The sequence below is a fragment of the Alligator sinensis genome, unplaced genomic scaffold (assembly GCF_000455745.1).
Source record: "Alligator sinensis unplaced genomic scaffold, ASM45574v1 scaffold663_1, whole genome shotgun sequence".
Taxonomy (NCBI): Eukaryota; Metazoa; Chordata; order Crocodylia; family Alligatoridae; genus Alligator; species Alligator sinensis.
In genome coordinates this window covers 514,080-535,782 of record NW_005842205.1, presented here as the reverse complement: position 1 = coordinate 535,782, position 21,703 = coordinate 514,080, and the positions used below count along the sequence as shown (strand labels likewise).

Sequence of the window (21,703 nt, the reverse complement as noted above, 5' to 3'; positions counted from 1 at the left end):
AATCCTGTCCTTACTCCCTTAGAGCAGGAAGCCTCTAAATTCTGCTATGCTACTTCAGACAGAATAAATGGGCGAGAGAGTCAGCACTGCAAACAAGAGACCAAGTAATTATACAACATTATACTATTAAACAAGGCTTAGGGTTTCAAGGACAGAGGCCTTGGCCTGCTTAGTCCCAGGCAAATAATCACCATTAATATCTTTGTACCCTTTCTTAGGGATACAGAAAAAAAGAGGAAACTCAGTTAAAAACTTTTGAAATATAAGGTATTAGGGTAAGTCTTCATTTTAACAGCATCCGTTTCCCTGTACAAAACTTTTATAAGGAAACCCCTCTGCTTGGCAGCCATGTAAATGGTGGTAACTGTCTTTTTCAGAGAAGAGAGAAAAAAGTTAGTTCAGATGGGGTGAAACTTTTGTTCCTACTGTTGTTGTTGGAGTCCGATTCTGCCTTCCTGAAAGCAAAACAAGACAAAATGCAAACAAATGGGAAGAGGAAAGAACAGCTAAGGAAAATGCAGCTCCATTTGGCTCTAACTCTTAGCAACCTGACTATTAGAGAAAGAAAGAAACAGCAGATGGTCTTATCAGTCATTCCAAAAGCTTGCAAACTTGCATTATTGTTGAGCTGCTTCAGATCTTGCTCTCAGCTGCCTTTTTGGCCATGGGTATTGCAGCAGTATTGCAAGATTCAGTCTTGGCTGGCTGAGCCAGACTAGTCTTTAAAAAAATTTAAACAAACAAACAAAAAACCATGGGAAAGAAGAAACAAGGTATGAATGGAAAAGGGAAGGATAGAAACACCCATCTCACATGGATGCCTCCTTCTGACTTGGAGTATCTAGGGTGTTTTTCAGAATCAGATTAATGAGACCCAAGTGTTTCAGATCCTCATAAAGCAGAAGCTGGTGGAATGGCAACCATGGAACTAAAAATCACTCATTTCTGTCTGCCATTTTCATGGCTTCAGTGTTAATGACCATAAAAAAATGATGGACAGTTGAGCCCATCCTCTTATTATTTTGTCCACCAATTATGCCCTAATTTCCAGCACATCAATCTTGGTTCAGTGACTGAGCAAGGTCATATCTCAACCCAGTCCTTGGTGGTATCAGGAGGTTTTCTTCTTTGGACAGATCCAGACTTTCTATCTTTAACTTTGGCTGACTTTTCTAAACAATTTTATGTAACAGGCTGAGCTGCACTTCTGTAACCTTGGAAAACCTAGAGCTTAGGCCTTTGCACAATAGTTCATAGCATTATCTTGCTTGAATTGTGTTATAAAAGTCAGGGTTTGTTACAGTTTCATACAGAAAAGTCTGGAGGCATCATGGCACTTTGGTTTACAAGAGGCAGCCACTAGGTCAGCATTTTCAGCTGCCAGATATTTCCTTTCACAATCACTGTTTTGTAAGAAAAAAAATCGATTCATTATTAATGATTTGTAATACATGTCCACAATTCCCAGTAATGCTTTGCTAGGTTATAAGCAAACAGAGATTGAAAGGGTTTCTCCCCACAGCAGCATGCTGTCTAGGCGTACGTATAAATGCATTTTCCTCCATTTCTTACATTCCTGCATCAATATTCTCACTGCAACCTATCAGAATGTTCCTTCATATCAAAGGATGCCGTCTAGCAAAACCAAAGCCATTCAAAACCACCCTTTAGCTCAGAGAACAGTGATTTTAAAATAAAAAGTTGAAACTTCTGGGTCACCAAATCACATATATGCTCAAATCAATTGCACCACCTGAAAATTCGACCCATGCTTGTACAGTTCAGTACAGCAGATACATACTCCACTCATATCATTCTTAGTAGAACAATTAAGTCACATAATCTGAGTTTATGATATACTTGTGGCTTGTATATGTTGTCATTTCCTGTACTGTAATATCCTTTAGGGAGAAAAAAACTTGGTAAAGAACAGAAACAAGAAGCAAGCTCCTGAATTCAATGGCCAAATTGAGATATCAAGTGATAAGCACTCCATAATAGTTATTTCACATAGGAATGTGAGAAGACATTAGGGACATTTTACTCATGATGGCTCTAGTGGTCCATTCTTATTAAACCCAGTCCTGGAAGGAAGCTGGAAAGAAAGAAGGAAGGAACCTCCCTCCCTCCCATTTCCCACAACCAACACTACAATATTTCACGTCAGTTGCCAATTCCTTGTTGCACGGCTGTTTAAGTAATGTTCCCAGGGCCCACGGCACAGTAATTAACCTCCTTATCTGCAATTATGTCTCTTGCCAAGTACAGTTCTAACTAGTACAGGTGCTTTCTCTTCCCAAGCTTTGTTGCCATTTCTAATGTCAGCCAGAAGGAACTTTGACATGGTCTCTCCTTTCCACTTTTTTAACTTTTCTAGCTCAAGGGTTGGCAATGGGTGGACTGCAGATCCAGGATGGTGGGGAGGGGGGATACTTTGGCAGCATTTCAGCAGCATTCCAGCACAAGGACTTTGCCTGCGGTGGCATGGAGAAGTACCAGCAGCAACAGCTGCTGTGTTACAAGCACCGGTCCACCACAGAGCTGAGGTTGTTTCAGCCCACTGCCCTAAAGCACTGCTGACTGCTGCCAAATCTAACTAGGGCAGTAATGTCAACAAGTTAAGTCTGCATTACTGATGGGTGTCTTGGATGTATAGAACTCCAGTAGACACCACAGTGCTCTTATGCCCCAAGATCACTCACAGAGAGGGAGACATGGGAAAGCTCTAATTTTAGGGGTGCACAAATAAAGATTTTCTTGGCCAATACCAATGGCCAATTATTAACTAGCCATACCAGCTGATACCAATCCGATAGCTGATTAACAGGAATGCAGCTGGACAGGTTGGAGAGCAGCATCCTGCCAGTTATTCTTTGGGTGTGGGGAGGAAGACTGTAGGAGAGGGAAGAGGTGTGTGGGGGGGGAGCAGATTGAGGCCCCTGTGGTGAGGGAGGGAGCGAGGCAGGGGCAGGCACCGCTCAGCCGGGGCAGTGCATGTGGCCCTGGGCTGAAGAGCAGGACAGAGCCGTGGGCAGCTCATCCAGGGGGTGCACAGAGGGCGGCGGGGGGGGAGAAAGGAGAGGCTCCCCACCACTTTGCGCACCCCCAGGGAAGGCATGGGGGGGCATGTGCCCCCCTAGATTTGTGTGAGGGGCAGAAGCAGGTTGACCACTGTGGGCTCAGAGCCAGGGGCTGTGCCAGTCTCTTCCCGGAGGGGGGACTGGGCTCAGAGCAGGCAGGTATGGGGCAGGCTCAGCTGCACAGGGCAGGTGCTGGTGGTAGTGCTGGGAAGGGTGGCCAGTCAGGGTATAAAGGCATCCATTGCTCCCCACCTCATCCACAAAACCCATTACCTTGTCCCAGAAGAAAACTGGGTTGGTTAGGCAAGGCTTGCTCTTGACAAATCCATGCTGGCTGTTACTTGTCCTGTATGGTGTTAGAAACTGATCGCTCGATGACCTGCTCCAGTATCTTTCCAGAGAGACTATCTGTGTTAATAGTAGAGAAAAGTTCAGAATTCTAATGTTATTTGGCTGTACGTCTATAGCGCACAATCCTTTTCAGAATCACAGAGTTTGAAAAAAGTTTCATTAAGTACCAATTATCTATGTAGTAGTTAGCTCTAATTAATAATTCTTACAAAGACAGTGGATCAGCTTCTGAACTGACCAAAATGACCACTGAAAGAGTTCTATACTGCCCCCATTCTTCAGAATCGAACTACGAAGAAGAACGACAAGTTTACAACATAACTGGTTCATATTCTACTCTTCAAGAACAGACGTTGGGGCTTGAAAAGAGTCCTGTACTCTGCCCTACAACCAATAGAATCCAATATTCCTCCGAATACCTCTACCCATCCCCATATGTACCCTTCATTAATCAATTATTTACTACAATTGCTTGTAGTGCTGCTCTGGCTTTAGAGATACATTACAACGCTTTGTGAAGGGCAGCAGCACAAAGCACTGTAGAAGTCTTTTAAGAGTAATTATCATATAAGTCATGGTCATGCATGTGATACAGCAACAGGTAGGCTTGAAACTAAGGAAAATATGGAGCTCATGTACATGAACAAAGAATAAAAGAATATCAAGATTAAACAAGAAAGCACATGTGAGGAGCTATAAAACACCACATATTGAACAGTAAGAACAGAAATATGAAGATTATATCCAAAATGAATGTAAATGGAGATATAGATTGAACAAAACATTAAGGCAAATAACAAATCTGCATTTCAAACATGGAAGAATCAATAGGTCAGAAAAAGGAGAAGGCAGATTTTCTAAGAGATGAAAAGGCAGTTTATTGGCATAGGCAGATATTGATTAGAAATTAGTTCTCTGTCCCTGTGTTTATTAAAAGACAAGAGCAGGAGGCATAAATAGCCTTAGAATTGGCAAAATCCAACATGGAAAATCAGAACCTCAAAACAATCACCATTACATACAGTCAAATGGATCCTGATCCTAAAAAGACCTGCTCATGTGCTTAACTTGGCACCTGGTGATTGTCCTAAAGTCAATGCAATCATTCAACGTACAAAAATTTAAGTGTGCGCATAAGTCTTTGTAGAACTGGGTCTCATGATATACACATATTACTTAGTAGGCCTGTACAAAGCAGCTAGTATTTGCTTCGGTTTGGCCGTTTTGGGGGACAGTGATTCGATTCGCTGATTCAAATACTGTCCTGAGTTGATTCAGCTGACTCTGAATCGAAGATTCGGCCACTGCTGAATCAGCCAAATCAAATGGGCCTCATCCCCCGCCTGCTCTCCCAGCCTCATCAATGGCTGCCCCACCCGGCCCCAGCATCCCGGGCACATTAAAAAAAAAAGACTTGCACTCACTGGCTGCTGCCAGGCAGGGGGGGCAATCCCACTGCCCTGACCTGCCCCATGCTGTGTGAGGGGGCTCTGCCATGAGCCCCCATAGGCCCCAATGGCAGCTGGTGAGTGTGGGGCTTTAACAATTTTTTTTAAGGCACTAGGACACTGCGGCCGGGTAGGGCAGCCATTGAAAGGGCTGGGAGAGCAGGCGGGGGTTGGGGGCACTCAGGGGGACTGGGGAAGCAGGCAGGGGATGGGACCTCGTGGGGATCCCCCCATGGTCTCCTCCCCGCTTCCTTCCTCCAGCTCCCCACCCCCCACTTACCGGAGAGCTTTGAATTCAGAGAGCTTTGAATTGATTCGGACCTTTTTATTGGATTTGAAGATTCGGCCACCAAATCAGGCCGAATCTCCTCTGAACTGAATCAGCACCTGAAGCTTCATGCAGTCCTATTACTTAGTATTGACATCTTATATCACAGTGCGACTAATACTATTACAACTACAATGTATATTTTCTCTGGAGTCATCCATGTACCCCTTGCATCATTGTGCCCGGCTCCTTGCAAATTAAACTTCATTCTTAATTATTATAAGATTCTTTGTTCTTTCCCTGTGGTAACATAGGCTGAGAATCACAAACTTATTTAGGCACCTAATTAGCTATTATGTCAATGATAAAGTAGGCTCATAAATCTCCATGAGAATCAGGTTCAGTGCCAGTGGAAAGACTCCTACAGGTATGAATAGGCGTTAGCCAGATCCTATAAAATGAACACCCTTTCCCTGCCCACACTTGATTTGCAAGATACACTGACTGAACTTTGCCAACAGCAGAATTAAGAGTAGGCATTATACTGCAGTGAATATTTATGGACTAACAAGCACAGGTAAAAAGTTTCTGTGATTAATGGGCACCTACACATGTGCCCAATGCCTGCTCCAATGTATGCTAATTAGCACATGTTGAAGAAGACTTGATTAACCGAGTCTGCTGTAGCATGCTGATTAACATGCTCCAGTAGCCTCAGTGTCATGTGCATTCAGCATCCCCATGCTTCAAAGTAGCAGCAGGAGTGCTTTAACTAAAGCTCGCTCAATGGGACACTGAATACAGCTTTGCAAGTCAGCCATGGAGCTGGCTTTTCCAATTATCAAAATTCCATTAACCGGAAGGTTTCCGGTTTCTATTCAAGGACTTGAGGTATGTTGTACTATACCACAACAAAGTAACAGGGTAATACAGCACAAGATTTTCCTTTTTCATAGGACCACTCTAAGATGCTTGCATTCAAAGCTTTTACCAAATTAGGGGGCATAATTTCATCTGCATTACAAATCATAACTGTAGCCTGTTTAAATTAAGGGATAAGCACATTGTAACAAGATCTCCTGACTTGGTTATATTCATAGTGTAGACAAGCTGCTACTTGTAAAGTATCAACAAGCCCATGTTATTTCTGTATGGAATATTGATTTCCTTTAACCACTCTCTATATTAAAAATTCCCTCTAAACTCTGAAAGTTTTATGCTATTGAATTAAAATACAAATGGAAAATGAGTGATGCTTCCATGATTCAGGGGATGTTTTAAGCTGGACTATTTGCTTTACTGTTTCTTAACAAACAAAACTTATATTAATTGTACTCCCACCTCTGTGAGAAAATGTTGGTATGGTCTGCTGCACAGGACTTCTATTTCCTCTACCATAAGATATTTTAATTTACTAATAGACTATACTATACATTCACACAATGTAAAATAAAATTTTATGATACATCCTGAGTTTTATTACAATTTTTCAGACAGGATGTTTGCAACTAGTTTTGGTAATAGAGAGGAAAAGCAAAAGTTGGAGACTACTGTAATGCACTTACAATTATTCGCTCACTGCTTATTAGCAATATTATGCAACAGCTCTTTGTTAACCTATGCAATAACAACAAAGATCAGAATGGCTAAGTGGCAAGAATCACATGATCACATATGTATTGTCAAGCTTGTAATAAGATAAAAGTCAAAAACAAAAGACCCAGTGGCAGAAGCACATAATGCAATTAGCAGGTCTCTGTAGATGCAATGACCTTTAAAAATCTCTCAGAGAAAAAAGAAAAGCTACTGACTATATGCATAGGGTCAAATTTAAGAGCCCATCTTCATGGACAAAGTGGAAGCGAACCAAGCCAAATTGACTGTAATGAGGTTTTAAATAAACCACTGTATAATCAAACCCTTATTTAATTTGAATCCCTTTTTCCCAATTCCCCTGTGTTGAGAAACTCTTAAATTTTTTTAACTCAAATTTGATCCTCATAAAAGGCAATGGCCTATTTGATGACACAAAATGGTGGGCAGAAACCTCAAAAGCAATACAACATCCAACTCCCTGCATGAAAGAAAAGGACCACAGAACCTACACATCAAATATGGAAGACAAAAACTGAACAAGCAGGTGCTGGACTTGCACCCCTAAACACTCCCATTCTTAAATTCAAAGAACAAGGATAGGAAGGAGAACAGCAGCTTTTATATACTACCACTATGCTAGCTTGCCTCTGCTCTGGATGGGAGCGGGCAAATCATTCTCCAGACCCACTCAGTTCTTCAAGCTGCCCTGAGAGAAATATATTCACGTAGAAGCATCTTCTACATAAAGATGCCTCCGAGTCCAGATTATCTGAAAACATAAAGGCTGGTTATACTGCTGTTTTGGGGTTCTACCACCTCAATCTATTATCTGCAGGCCATGTTTTCAGCTCATCAAATAAGCTCATTCTGATTTAAGCTGTTCTTAAGGTCTACTTCTTTACATGATAAATTCTAAGATCTATTATGTTCTACTTTTTTTGGTTAGATCTTGATAACAATCAACGTGTATCTTAACACAAGCAGTCTAGCAATGGTTTAGACCAGAGGTAGGCAACTTACTGTCCAAGGACAGATCTGGTCTCAAAAAGATTGTATCCTGCCTGCCCGGTCTAGACGGTGATAGCTGCTGGCAGCAATCAGTGATAGGAAGTGGCAGCAATGGCCAGATTATAGGCAGCGGCCCATTTTCTGACTGAGCTGTGTTAATTCAGCCTGCCACTGCTAAAAGGCTGCCAACTGCTGATTTAGATGGAAAACTATCAGAGGGTAGGTTATTTTTGCTAACCTGATTGTATTTATATTGGTATATAATTATTAATAAATTTAGCAAATAAGTACTGACTGATTATAAAATCCAGAGCATACAAACACTGGCACTATACAAAAGGGTGCAATTAAAAGATAACAATTTTAGTAATTAATGGAATATAAGAGTTGAATTAATATAAGATGACACATTGACAATTTTGCCTTAATTGCTAAGGAAAAGTCAAGCAATAAAGTAAAAGCAAGTTGGGCCTTGTATTTTTAACTGAAACTGATGATAATTATCAGAGCTTCTTAACAAATGGTAGAATTGTGATAATAAAAGTGACACTATGATTCAACTATTATATTTAAAATATTAAAAGTATAAATAAATACTTAAGTATCTAGCTATTTCCAAGTAGCACTTTTAAATAGTGTAAAAGCGATAAGTTCCTCCATGAGTATATCTTAAAGTGGGATTCAGTCACAAAAAGGAGAAATGAAAGGAAATCTGCTTTGATAAATGTTTTCTGCCAGAGCATATTTTGACTTTTAGAGTGTAAGATATTTTTTCACCCACCCTAGACTACCCTTCAGCAGACAACTTCTATTTCAGTGCTTCCTAATTGTTGTACATTAAACATCACACTTATCCAAATCAGAACAGAACTCTTTTTGGTAATCATGTTTTCCATCTCTCTGGGAGGTAGCTATAGTGGAAATGAGCTTCTTTGCCCTATGCATGTCAAATGAGTGTTTGAGTTAGATTTCAAAAAAAAAAAAATCACACAGCGCTATTTTACAACTACAATTAACAAAGAAAACAAAGCAAAACAGAAACAAAACCAAGCCACCCTTGAAAGTATATTTATATTTTTACATTTTCACTTTCTACTTCAAAGATATTTTTATCTCATGATCACTTTTATTTTTCCTTTTAGAAACAGAATAATTTAACCTCGTTTTCACATATTTATAGAGTGAAATCCCAATGGATTTTAAGTGCTAAAGCACCATTATGGCCATCTATTCTGACCTCCTGAAAAACAACAGGCAAAGAACCACATGCAGGAGTTTTCCTCTCAAAGCCATAACTTTTGCTAGAGCTATGGATTGGCAACCCCTGTCACGCTTATCAATTAGTGACACAGACATTTTCCCTAGCACGCCAGGAGGTGTGTGAGGAAATTGTTTAAAATTTTTTTTAAGTTGCCACAGGTGCCAGCGCCACTGAGGTGGGGCCCAGTCCAGCCCACACAGCTCCGCAGGGATGGGGCACAGCTGCCCTGCCTGTGAGTGGATACTGCCTGGCCGGGGCAGGATGCTGGCCTCTGGGGGCGTCCGGCTCTGAGCTCAGCCTCCCTGCATGCCAGGCTTAGTGCGAGCTAGGCAGAGCTGCACCCAGTCCAAGGGCCTGGCCACACGAGCTCCTGGGAACAGCCACCACGGTTGCCCCGGCCTGCCCAGGCCCCAGGCTTGCCCACTGCTCTACTCAAGAGGCCGGGACCGGCGCTGTGTAGGGACAGTGCTGCAGGCTCCTGGCCAGCTTGTCCCTGAGCACCGTCTACAGCAGTTGCTCCCAGAGCCCAGGGGGCTCCTGCAGCTCAGGAGACTACTGCCGTGGCCTGGGGTGCTTTGCCTCGCTCGCACCGTGCGCACAGAGGCTGAGCCAGAACCCGCCTCTCCCCCACCCCATGACCGGTGCCCTGACCTGGCCAGGCGACATCCCCTTGCAGGCAGGGCAGCTGCACCCTATCCCTGCAGAGCTGTGTAGTCTCAGCCAGGCCCCACCTCGGGTGCCACTCGGTGCGCCCACCACAGCCCGAGTCTGTGGAGCCCCATGGCAGCCCCCACTCCCTGCCCGACCCCTGCTCCCCTCCTGCTGCTGCCTTCACCGGGCCAACCTTCCTGTAGCACCTGCCCCCACAACTGCTTCTCTCCACACTGCCCGGACCCTGCCCCAAGTGCCCAGCCCTGGCGCTCAGTGCCCCAGTGCTACCCCCACCCAGGGACAGGGTGTCTGTCTGCCCAAGCCCTGGCTGGGCCCTCCTTTTCAGTCCTGGGCCCAGGTTCCCCCCACCCTGGGACCATCAGGGAGGCCTGAGTGTCTTGGCCCTGGCAAGTGGGAGACACTGGTGGCAAGGGACATCCTTCTTTCTTTTTCCCTTTTTTCTCTCTCCCCTCATTTTTGTCCCTTCTTTTTCCTTACTTTTTTTTCTCTCTCTCTTTTCTTTCTTTATCTCTCTTTCTTTTTTCTCTCCTATCCTTTTTCTCTTTCTCTATTTTCTCTCTTTTAATCTCTCTCCTCTTGGTCTCTTCTTTCTCTCTTTCTCTTTTTTCCCCCTCTCTCATCACAACATGCTTAACAAAAAAGAATACACACAAACAAAGGTAGTAAACTAAGTTTTATTTATTGTCGTCAGGTTTATAATTTTTAGAAAACCTGGTATTTACGGTAAAAAAGAGAAACATTTATGATTATTAACTATATTAATATGCAGTGCATATGTATGCATATACCCCCTACCTCAGTTTTGTTTTTCTGGCATGCCAGCACTCCAGCACCTTACAAGGTAGACATTGAAATTTTTTTAGCACTCCAGCCAAAAATGTTGCCTACTCCTGGTGTAGCCTATCTTTTAAAAAGGCTTCTAGGCTGGATTTTAAAAAACTGAATATGATAGAGAATCAATCATTATCCTAAATAGCTGTTCCAGGGGTTAATTATCCTTATTGTTAAAAACATGCACGCTATTTCAGGTCTACATTTTTCTAACTTTAGCTTCCAGTCAGTGGATCCTAGTATAGCTTTGTCTGCTAAATAAAACATTAAAACTACTAAAAAGAGAGAGAGAGAATGCTAGAGACATTGATTACAACATTTCTGAAAAAGTGTATTTATACTCAACTTCAGAAAATCATAAGATTTTTACATAGCACTATAGCACTATGTAAGGTACATAGTGCAAGGTTTTTACATAGCACTATCTGTACACTATTGTATACAGAGAGTTTTTGGACTAGGTCCTACCATAGAGGTATAAATATGTCTGCTCTTGGAAAGGATGGTAATTACAGGGTTCAAGAGGCACCTCTTTCCTACCCATACTTTCAGGACAAAAAAGACTGCTATAACGTGCTCTGTGAGTATACCTAGAAGCAAGCAGGGCCCTGCAACTGCTGCCAGCAATGATGTGTAATCTAAAGAGGGGGCGGGAGGGAGGGAGAGACTCTTAATTGGGTGTGCCAGGAACCAGGGCAGTTCCCTCATCCCACCCAGAAAACAAGGTAGCATGGCACCAAGGACACATACCATATAATCAGCATTTATTTATTTTACTGAGGAGGAATTTTCCTTGCTGGTTTAACTTTTCTTTGCAGGATGCCATTGAAGATTTACCAGGGACTTCAGCAGTGGAATAGCTAAGCCACCTGATGCTTTGATAAAGCTTAACCACTGGTACGATTTGCTCTACAAAACAGAGCAAACCATACCATGTTGTAATTTATACTAGTTAAAATTGGGGTCGCTGCTCCCAGGCACCAGCACAATTAATTCAAGATTAAATAACGAAATCTAATGCACTGTAAGAGGAAAACTCAAAAAGCAAAGAAAAATCTGAGCAGAAGTCTCAGCAGTCCTTATTTATAATAAAATGTAACCTTCATTCCATTTTCATATCAAATTTCAGACATGAAATCAAATGCTACCCAAGGTAATTCTAAAAGTGCATTAGAATAATACAGCAAGTCATTTAAAAAAAGTCAGTCAAGCTGAATAGCTCATCACATGCCAGTCTGTACAGCTAACCACACAGAAGGGAGCCAGTTGCCTGACATGGAATCTGACCTCTGACTTCCCAACCTGAATGACTAGGTAACCAGTAACATTTAAGTTGTTTGGGGGGGCAGCCTTTGGTACAAGTCCATAGTAAAGCTCAAACTCATGCTTCCAACACTTTACCTTAGATGACACTTAGTTTCACGCAAGTGACAATACAGCCAGAACAAAATATATATGATCCTCCCACTGAGTACAATACATACATTAAGCTTTTACTTTTTGGAGTCTGGTAAATAATACCATAAAATACTATTTTACATTAAAAACACACACTGTAGATCAGGGGCTGACGATGTTTTTGGCCAGAGTGTCAAAAACACCTGCAACCTCAACTTGCAAGATGTTGACATACCAGGGGCAGATGGAGGGAGAGCTGCGAGGGGCCCGATCCTTGTTGTGACAGTGCAGCACCGGGCCCCTCCCCATTGTCTGCCCTGAGCTATGTGCGCCAAGCAAAATGCCTTTGTGTGCCATGCTCCAGTGCTAGGGGTTGCCTACCCCTGCTGTTGCCTACCCTAGCCCATTCACTGGCACAAAATAGACTGCAATACCAGGGGCATGTAGACAACTAAAGAATATAAATAAACTTCAAAATCAAAATGCTGCTCCACACACAATAGCATGGTGAAATGAATAGGACCAACACTTTAACCCTGTCTCATCACTTAACCCCTGATGTGACCTGGAACTAAATCATTTCCCTCTCAAGGACTCTGCTTCCTCTTCTCTCCTGAATTGCTTGTTGAAGCAACTCTACATTTGCCTAACTAACCCATTCTCCCCTTTGCATTTGGAAAACAGCCTTTGTTATCTTTACTAGGAAGGACAAAATAGGAAGTTGAAGTTTCATTCCTAGATAGACTCATTCCTAGATAGTTTCATTCCTAGAATGAAGCTTTCATTCCAGCTCAGACTGAAATCAAGACACAAATTTCCATCAAACAAGAACTGGATTGGGCCATAATGGAGCAAGTAGTATCTTGGTCAAATCTTGTTCTTCTGGGGCATAACGACCTGGAAGATGGCACAGAGTGCACCGTCAGCAAGTTTGCAGATGACACCAACCTCGTCGGAGTAGTAGATATGCTGGAGGGTAGGGCTAAGATTCAGAATTCTCCTTAGGCCATTCCAGTATACATGCTCTGACCCTTTTTCAAAAGTCAGAATAAAATATTAAGAGGATGACAGCTAATTGCACCACATTATAGAAGTTGTAGTCCTCAGGCACCTGCTAATTACAAAAGAACTCCCCCTGCACTGGGCAAAGTTGTTTCATGTGGAAGAGAAGAAGGATGATTTGCTATTAAGGTTTAACTTGAGACTCTGGAGACAAAGGTTCAATCCGTGGAGCTACCACAGATTTCCTGTGTGGCCTCTGATTCCCATCCAGAATATAGGACCAAAGCTACAGTACTACCCCACATCTCAGGGGTAATAGGCAGATAAATACTTTAAGGAGTGTGAGGTGACCAGATGCATATTGATCTGGCTATGTCTATGTAGGTATCTATGATGAAGAGATAAGTACAAAAGGACTATTGTGCTCTTGATGAAGAGCAGTAAAGTAGAAGTTGGATCCATATAGCACTTCATCATTTCCAGGTTTTGTTCCCCCTTTATATCAGCATGGAAAGCTTCTCTTCAGTGTCAAGGAGTAGGAATTAGGCTGCTAGAGAAGTGACCAACAGGAATCTCTCTCTGCAATGATGGGTAGCATACACTGACTTTGAGCTTTTGCTATAACTGCATTTCAGATGGCTAACCAACATGTGCCTGTAACACTTGAGATGTCACCATCACATAGGCTCAGGTACAACATAATATAGTAGGTCAGCAATAGATATTTCAAGACTTATATTCAGTGTTATTTTGTTATCTCTTCCACCTTAATAAATTGACAGCTGCACCACTGACAAATATTTTAGACTAGCAACAATTTATTCTCAGTTATCTGTTCCATATTAAGCCCCCCCCCCCAAAAAAAAACTATAATAGTCCATTATTATAATACAAATTAGTTTATCCCATCAAGACAAGCCTTCTTGTCACAGGCCATCCCATTTGAAGAATGACATGGCATTGCCAAATACAGATCGAACAAGTCCTTCACAAATAATTGCATAATCCAGGGGTTTTCAACCTTTTTTAGTAAGTGTACCCCTGGTGGCCGGATGTGGAGCGAGGGGGAGTGGGGGTTGTGTGTGCCTGGATGCAGAGCTGTGGCAGCATGGGGTGGTGGGAAGTGGCAGCCGCCACCATGTGCAAGCTTCCCCTGTTCCTACCCCCCTCTACTCCCCCACCACATCCAGCTGGCTGCATGGTACCTGCGCAGCCCGCAGAGGGGCACTGCTGCCCTCCCCCCGCCCCCCTGCCAGCCCTGCTCCGGGGTGGCAAAGGCACAGGATGGTGGGTGATGATGCTCTGTCCCCACCTACCCACATGTACCCTCTAGGGCCTTCCAAAGTACCCCCGGGGGTACGCGTACACATGGTTGACAACTGCTGGCATAATCTTTTAACATTAACTTGCAATTCAATAGACCCAAGAAAAGCTTTTTTACACAAACAAGTAACTGTTCATCTACAGCTCTTCAGTGCTAAGTAATTCAAAGCTTTCACACACCCATGCTGTTTTTCTTTTGTAAGATTATCTCTCACTATGCTATAGTATTCCCCTAAAAGGAAAAACTATAACATAGTAGCAGACTATCAATTTATGAAGCTTGAAAGGCATTAAGGAGATCTTAAAGATACATAAAGTGAAGATTTTCTGTGATTGAATAACTCTCCAAATCAGTTAGGGTAAATATATTCAGTATGGATGGCTAAGTTAATACAGATCATGGATAAAAGGGTTTCACCATTCACATAAAATCAGTCCTTTGAAAACCTTCTGATGAACCTAACATTCATTTCTCACTTTCAGGATTTTGACAAGTTGCTAAATGCACTCACCAGCACACCAAACAATGTGCATTTCTCTACATGCAACCACTGCCCAAATATCATGGGATTGATGGGCAGAAATTAAGTCAACAAAAGATACACACTGTGATAAAGCTCTTAGAGTATAAGCCCATCAGTGAACTACAGGTAATATCAAAGTTGCCCTATTGCCATTAAATAGGAGATGTCATAAGAGCAGTCAGCCTAAGACTGAATTTTAACTACTGGGACTTTAATATGTTATTCAGAATGATTCTCTCTAACAGTTATATACTGCCAGCAATCAATGGTACAATACAGTACAACATAATTAGGAGATAATATAATTCATGCGATGATGCATTTATTAAAATGTCATAAAGGAATAAAAAAAGATTGCTTGGCTACTGCTCTATTAAGCAAAGTTTGTGCCTTGGTTATAGAGCTGCAAGCAGTTGAGAAAGAAGTAGGAATACTTTGGATGGCAATCACACTCTGCAAACATCCTGTAAAGAAAAACATGTCCCAACTAACATATCAGCATTACAGAAAAGTACATGTGAAGCAGTATGGTTGTTTTGAGAAAATCTTAAGAGACTGTGAAGTCCATGTCAGAGCTGTGGCTAGGAGTGGGTAGGGATGGAGCAGGGAACAGTGCTACACTCCAGATATTCTTTTCAAGTCTTTGCTCAGAGAAGCACTGTGGTTTAGGAGAGAGGAACTTGAAGTTGAATTTAGAAAATCTGAGGACCCATTCATTGTTCCAATATGTTGGAGGACGTTTCTGTGATGGGTTTTTGTTTCCCTGCCTGGCTTTAAGTACACTGGGGAAAGGTCTTTCACTCTGGGGTTTCTGCAGCACATTATACAAGGAGCACAGAATTCCGCTTGTGGTCTTGGATTGCTACTGCAACTAAAGACCTAGCACTAAGTGCTCTGCTTTATTTGTCACTGATTTTTGGAGCTATTATTGGTAGAATCTATTATTACTGCATAACTAGAGTATAGCCTTGGAAGATCACAGAAACTAGCTTCCATAGAGTTTATCTACACAGTAAAATGAGCTTCATGTATTTGCAATGAACTGGCAAATAGGTTCAAAGTATTGCCATAGGACCTGAAGCCTCAAAGACAAGGCTCCTCTTGTAGCAGATGATCTATGTACATATAAGATAAAGTCCCTGTAATTTAACTAACCAAAGCAAAGGTGGAAGATAGGAAGTACAGATGGGGAACCCACCATCAGTGACTTAATTCAGGAAGGCTGGAACAAGTCTTCAGAACCCCACTCAATCACTGCCTTCTGAAAAACTCTCAAAATGTAGATTAAATCTGTTGGAGACTGTAACAAAGTGCATGGCTTAGGGGCAGAAGCCCAGCTGCAGAGGGTTAGAAGGTGACAACCTGCCTAGAAGCACTGGGCCAGCTGACAGCGGTGACTAGCTGGCCCTAGAGGAGTTAAAACTCCCACAGAGGGTAGCGAGGGAAGACTGTGGTGCTGAGGGGGAAGCACCAAATTGGGGCTGCGCTCTCAGGGTCTGAGGAAGGACCACTGACTTTGGTTTATCCATGTTATTGTCTGTATAAGTTAACAACTTAACTTATAAAATCACATCTCCAGAAAACTGCTTTAAAAATCAAAACAAGGAATAACCTACCTGCCAAACTTGCAGACTCCACCTGGGTTGCCAATGCCTCTATGCTATGTTCATCTGTTCTCGCGCTGTACTATTCAGTTGGAGAATACTGTGCCCCTGTATGGGCTCAATCATCACACAGCTAACTGGTAGACACCCACCTTCATGCTACAATGCATCTTCTGTCAGGCACATTGTGCCCAACTCTACTCCCATGGTTACCAGTCCTCAATAACATTGCTCCCCTTCATCTCCACTGCACAAATGCTGAAGTAAATTTAGTAGCCAGACACCGTGAAAATCCTACACTGCCAGTGCACTGAGCATATTCCACCCACCAAGAGCTCGACTCACCTCAAGACGTCCAATATAGTCCACTCTTTCAAAATCCTTTGACTTTTCCTTGCTTACTCAATGGTGCAAAGAATGGTCAGCACAAGCACCAGTCAATCACATCATCTCTCACCCTATAGTCAATCAGGATTTAACTGGCTATGTCATTATTGGGCACTTCTCAACCATTTTTGAACTGGACAGAGCCACTGTGCCTCAAAGCTATACCAATGGAGCCTTTACAATGACAACAAATGCTCTTGTGGACTAGTTCAAAGCACATCCCACATTGTTGTCCATTTACTGTGCTACCTGGTGGCCTTCAGGCTCTTCACACTGGTGATTACATCACCTTAAAATGGCTGAAACAATATGCCAACACCACATACACTAAATAAATTTTAAAAAATCTGTATAGTTGTTTGTTTTTATTATTTCTGTTGTTTTTGGTGGGGACAAGTTTCCTCCAGGAAAATAAACTGCCTGGTGAAAGGAGTGATAACATGTTACAGAGATTTAGTTACTTTCTGTGCCTCATCTCTAATGATAAAAAGAAGCAAGATCTTTCTACCAAAGGTTATGGGCTGCTGTTATGTGGCAAGATGTGGGGTCTTGTTGTTTTTAATAAGAGGCCCAGTATGCATGTTGGTGTGTTAGGCAAGTGTGCACTGACAAGTCTGTTTCCAATTCTAAATCCTCAGTGTGCTTTCTGAGTGCATGGATGAGGTGTTGCTCTTCATATGCAGTGAATGGTAATTGTTTATTCACTTCCATTGCAGTCGCACTTAAGGATGATTCCAATCACAGGTCAGGACCTTATTGGACTAGGCACTTTGACCACAGTGAGTGAAAGGTGGTCCCTGCTCCAGAGATCTCACAGACTACGATTTAGACCAGTGATTTTCAACCAGGGTGCCACAGCACCCTGGGGCACTGGAAGATCCTTTTATGAGTGCCATACAATATTAACACTGTTAGATATATACACAGATACACGACTCACAAAATAAACAGAATGATTTCAAATAGGAATCCAGAGTGTCAAAAACATTCTGACTTTCTGTGATCTTCCTGAGTTGGTTGCAACAAAAAAAAACCCCGTGCTTTATTAAACTGCCTGGTGAAAGGAGGGGTCCAGACAACATAGTAGCAGCAGAAATAGGTGTGCCTATCAGTTAACAATCATGGTGTTTACAGACAATTACCTCCTTATCTATTTGAAATAGGTTACAATTTCTTCCACCTTCTCCAGCCATGTAGAGTCCCTCACTTTTGTCTGTCCTGCTTGGTCTTTTGCTGGTGTTGCCTGAGCTTTAGGACTGTTCAGACTGCAGCCCTAGCCATGGATGATAGGAGTAGAGGATAAGGCTGCCCTGTGGATAAGTGAGCCAGGAGATGGCAGAAGTGCAAGGAGTCGTGTCAACCACAATAGACAGCTGGGTGAGCAACTGAAAAGGGGTGCTGTGGTTATCACCAACCCACAGCAAGAGAGGACCCCAGTGGACATGATGATCAGTGGCAAAAAAGTGAGCAAAGACTGCTACAAACCCGCTTGCTCTCCAGCCACTTTCTTCGCCCATCATCACCACTTCAGCTTCAACTCTTGGCTTCCAACCTGCTGCTGCTGCTTCAACATGTCCTAGGCCCTGTGTCCCATGCATACCTGGACCTGGAGTTGACATTACCATGTGCTGAAGCCAGAGCTGCCACTCTGGAACGTGGTAGCAGCTCTGACCTGGGGCACATGGTATGAGCTGCAGCCGCTGCCATGTGCACTGGGTGGGAGATGGAGCTGCCACCTCTGCTGGTGCTGTGCAATGCCAGGTGAGCAGGTGGGCCTGGTTCTGTCCTCCATGCACTAGCAGAGGCCGGAGCAACCAACTGCACCACCCACCAGCAGAATAGGGCAACCACCTTTTCAAAATGGAAAGGCAGGACACATGCTGCCCAGCTGTATTACCAGATACACATGCACATGGAGCCACCTGCGTCCCACCCCCAGCAGCTCCAAGCAGCCCCTTGAAAACTGGAACACTCCCAGTCTGCAAGGGGAAACCCACTGTTTCCCGATCCCTGCACAACACTGCAAATCTGGGACAAATGCCATCCTGGAGTTATGCAGCCCGGGACCAGGACTTGAGGTTCCCATTTGGGGATTGTCCCACCCAATTAGGGATGGGTGGTCACCCTACAGCAGAGGCGGAGGCCTAAGTGTGGCTCACCCAGGGCCTGCCACTCTGGGTTGCTGGTTGTGCCACTTACCCACAGGCTGCATTAAAAAAATCAATTGGCAGGCCTGATTTGGCCTGTGGACCATATTTTGCCCACCCCTGCTGTCAAGTGATGTCAAATGGGCCCCAACACAAAAAAAAACAGGGGGTGGTAAGCTGGTTCTCTAGTTTAGTGGGCTACGGAAGCAAGTCTCCCTTCTTTCCCTTGTGACAAACTGTCTTTACAAGTTTCTATGAAGGTGGAGAGCTAGTCAGCTTTTTTGCTCTGCTGCTATTCTGAACTGGACTTCCACACTTGAGAAAGTTAACTCTGTCTCCTTGAACACATGTACAACAGTGTTCTAGGTATTGTGTTAGGGAGTGTCACACACAAGCGCAGCATGCCAGTACATTGGTGTAAAAGGATGTGACTGGTGTTACACTTATTCTGGTGTCAAAAGGTCTTGGCCTCTCTTGTTAGTATATGCCACTACAGCCAATAAGAACCCCTTTTTGGGATGCAATACACAAGAAGCGTGCATGCTATGCTCCACTGTAGTGCGTGGTCTTTTGCTGGTGTAGACACATCCCTTGTTTCTTCCTGGATGACAGATATTCATGTCATAGTTAGCTGACTGGGAAGGTAACACTTCTTTACTCTTGTACAGAGCAGAAGAATCAAGCAGGAAGACTTAAGAAATAACAGGTTGAATGAGATTGATGGGCCTCTGCTGAGTTCACGAAGGTGCAAATGCCACTGTCAAGGAGCAACTGAAAGACAGAGCTGCAAATTAGCATGAAGAAATTTCACAGCTTCCCTTATGCATTAACTCAGTAACCCTGTGGGTGGATATGGGCAAATGATCCTCTATCTTCAAAGCCCTCAGCTGCGGAGTATCACAAACTCATCTCCTGGTGTTATTCAATATGTACATTAAGCTATCAGCAGGGCTGCTGGTAAAACAGGGTAAATTGCTAGCAGTTTGCAAAAGCAGCCTAGCATACCTCCCTTCCTTATCATCTTCCCATGCACAGAGCATCATTTCCAGTGGATCTGTTTCTTAGATGGAATATATATATTTGCTCATGATAAGGGCTGTATATTATTTTTGCACTACAGTGGATTTCAGTAGAGGGTTACCAGATAATGCAATTTGTTATGCACAAATTTAGACCACGTATACCAAAGTGAGGTATTTACTCTAGAGATTAAACATTACCCCAATGTAAAGAACCCAATACATACAGAATTGTTTCACTGTATTATTTGTCCCCTGGTGTATTTACAATTGCATCCTTTTCCATTTTACTTGAATTAGGATATAGTTACAGCACAATGGGGCACTATACTCTTAATTTTCAGATAAAGGGATTTTTTTTCTGTACTAAGAATGACAAAGGTTATTCCAAGAAGCTAATAACAAATTAACAGTCTCAGTAAAGGACGGTATAGGGCCAGACTGTGACCTTCAAAAGCAGATACACATAGTAAAGATCAGGGGACAAGTACTAGCCACTGGGGAAGCACCCACAGCTCCTAGAAGGACCTGAGAAACGTTAAATCTAGTCAATTAAAACAAACAAACAAACAAACAAACAAACTGTTAACAGGTTGCTGTCACAGCTCCAAGGATAAATTTAGTGCTTACACAAATGCTTTACTTATTTTTCAAAGGGATGTTCTGCTCCTCCCCTTCCCCCACCTCCCCTCCTGTGTTCATAGAAAAATTCACAGAAAACCAGGTAAAAACTAACTATAGAAGAGAAGCAATAACACTGACTATGCAAGGTGCAGCCATAACAGACATCTCTTCACTAATCTTCAGCAACAGTCATTAGTCCATTCCTTGTCACCAATCCCAGCCTTTGGTACAGCACAGAGCCTGACAGGGTACTGGCTCACAACAGGGCACTAAGAGCTGCCACAAGAAATTAAGCAAGAAAAAAGGTTAAAAATCTTTCTTTAAGCTTCTGCTTCTCAGCAATATGGAACTCATTCACAATATTGAATGCCCAAAAGCCCTCCTGGCTCAGCATGGGCGTCCGGGAATGCCTGGTTGCCAAAAAGGCTGCGTACACCCAGTGGAAGGAGGGGGCTAACTCCAAAGAGGAGTATACCTCCACTGCTCGGGCCTGTAGGGGGGCTGTTAGGAAAGCTAAGGCGGACATAGAGCTAGGACTAGCGTCCAAGATCAAAGATAATAAAAAGTCCTTTTTCAAATATATAGGGAGGATGAAGAAGGCACCGGGAAATGTGAGGCCCCTGCAAGACACGCTGGTCAATCTGGTGGTTGCGTCAGAGGAGAAAGCAGACCTCTTTAACAAATTCTTTGCCTCTGTTTTCTTGTGCACGGACCAGCACTCCCCCACCAGGATTCAAGACGGACTCGAGGGGAACGCCTCCAGACCTAAGGTTGAGGAGGACCGGGTTAGAGTGCTTCTGGAGGGGCTGGACATGTTCAAATCAGCAGGTCCAGATGCTCTCCACCCCAGGGTGTTGAGGGAGCTAGCAGGGGTTATTGCTGGGCCCTTGGCACGGCTTTACGAGCGCTCGTGGTGCTTGGGCCAGGTGCCAGATGATTGGAAGATAGCCAATGTGGTCCCCGTCTTTAAAAAAGGGAGGAGGGAGGACCTGGGCAACTATAGGCCCGTCAGTCTTACCTCAATCCTGGGGAAACTCTTTGAGAAGATCATCAAGGAGCACATCTGTGATGGGCTGGCATCGGGGATGATGCTCAAGGGCAACCAGCACGGTTTCATTAAGGGCAGGTCATGTCAGACCAACCTGATTGCCTTTTACGAT

At 43.3% G+C, this 21,703-nt stretch overlaps 1 protein-coding gene across 5 annotated transcripts in view; it reads right to left on the bottom strand.

Moving 5' to 3' along the window:
• GHR (growth hormone receptor) overlaps positions 1-21,703 on the bottom strand; it is a 215,016-nt gene that overhangs the window by 159,717 nt on the left and 33,596 nt on the right. For 3 of the 5 annotated variants that reach the window (XM_025207702.1, XM_014521342.2, XM_025207704.1), the window contains exon 2: positions 3,354-3,488. The exons of the other annotated variants lie outside the window; for them this stretch is intronic. The gene's annotated coding sequence lies outside the window, so the exon portion shown is untranslated. The remainder of the gene's footprint in view (positions 1-3,353; positions 3,489-21,703) is intronic. 5 annotated transcript variants of the gene reach the window in all.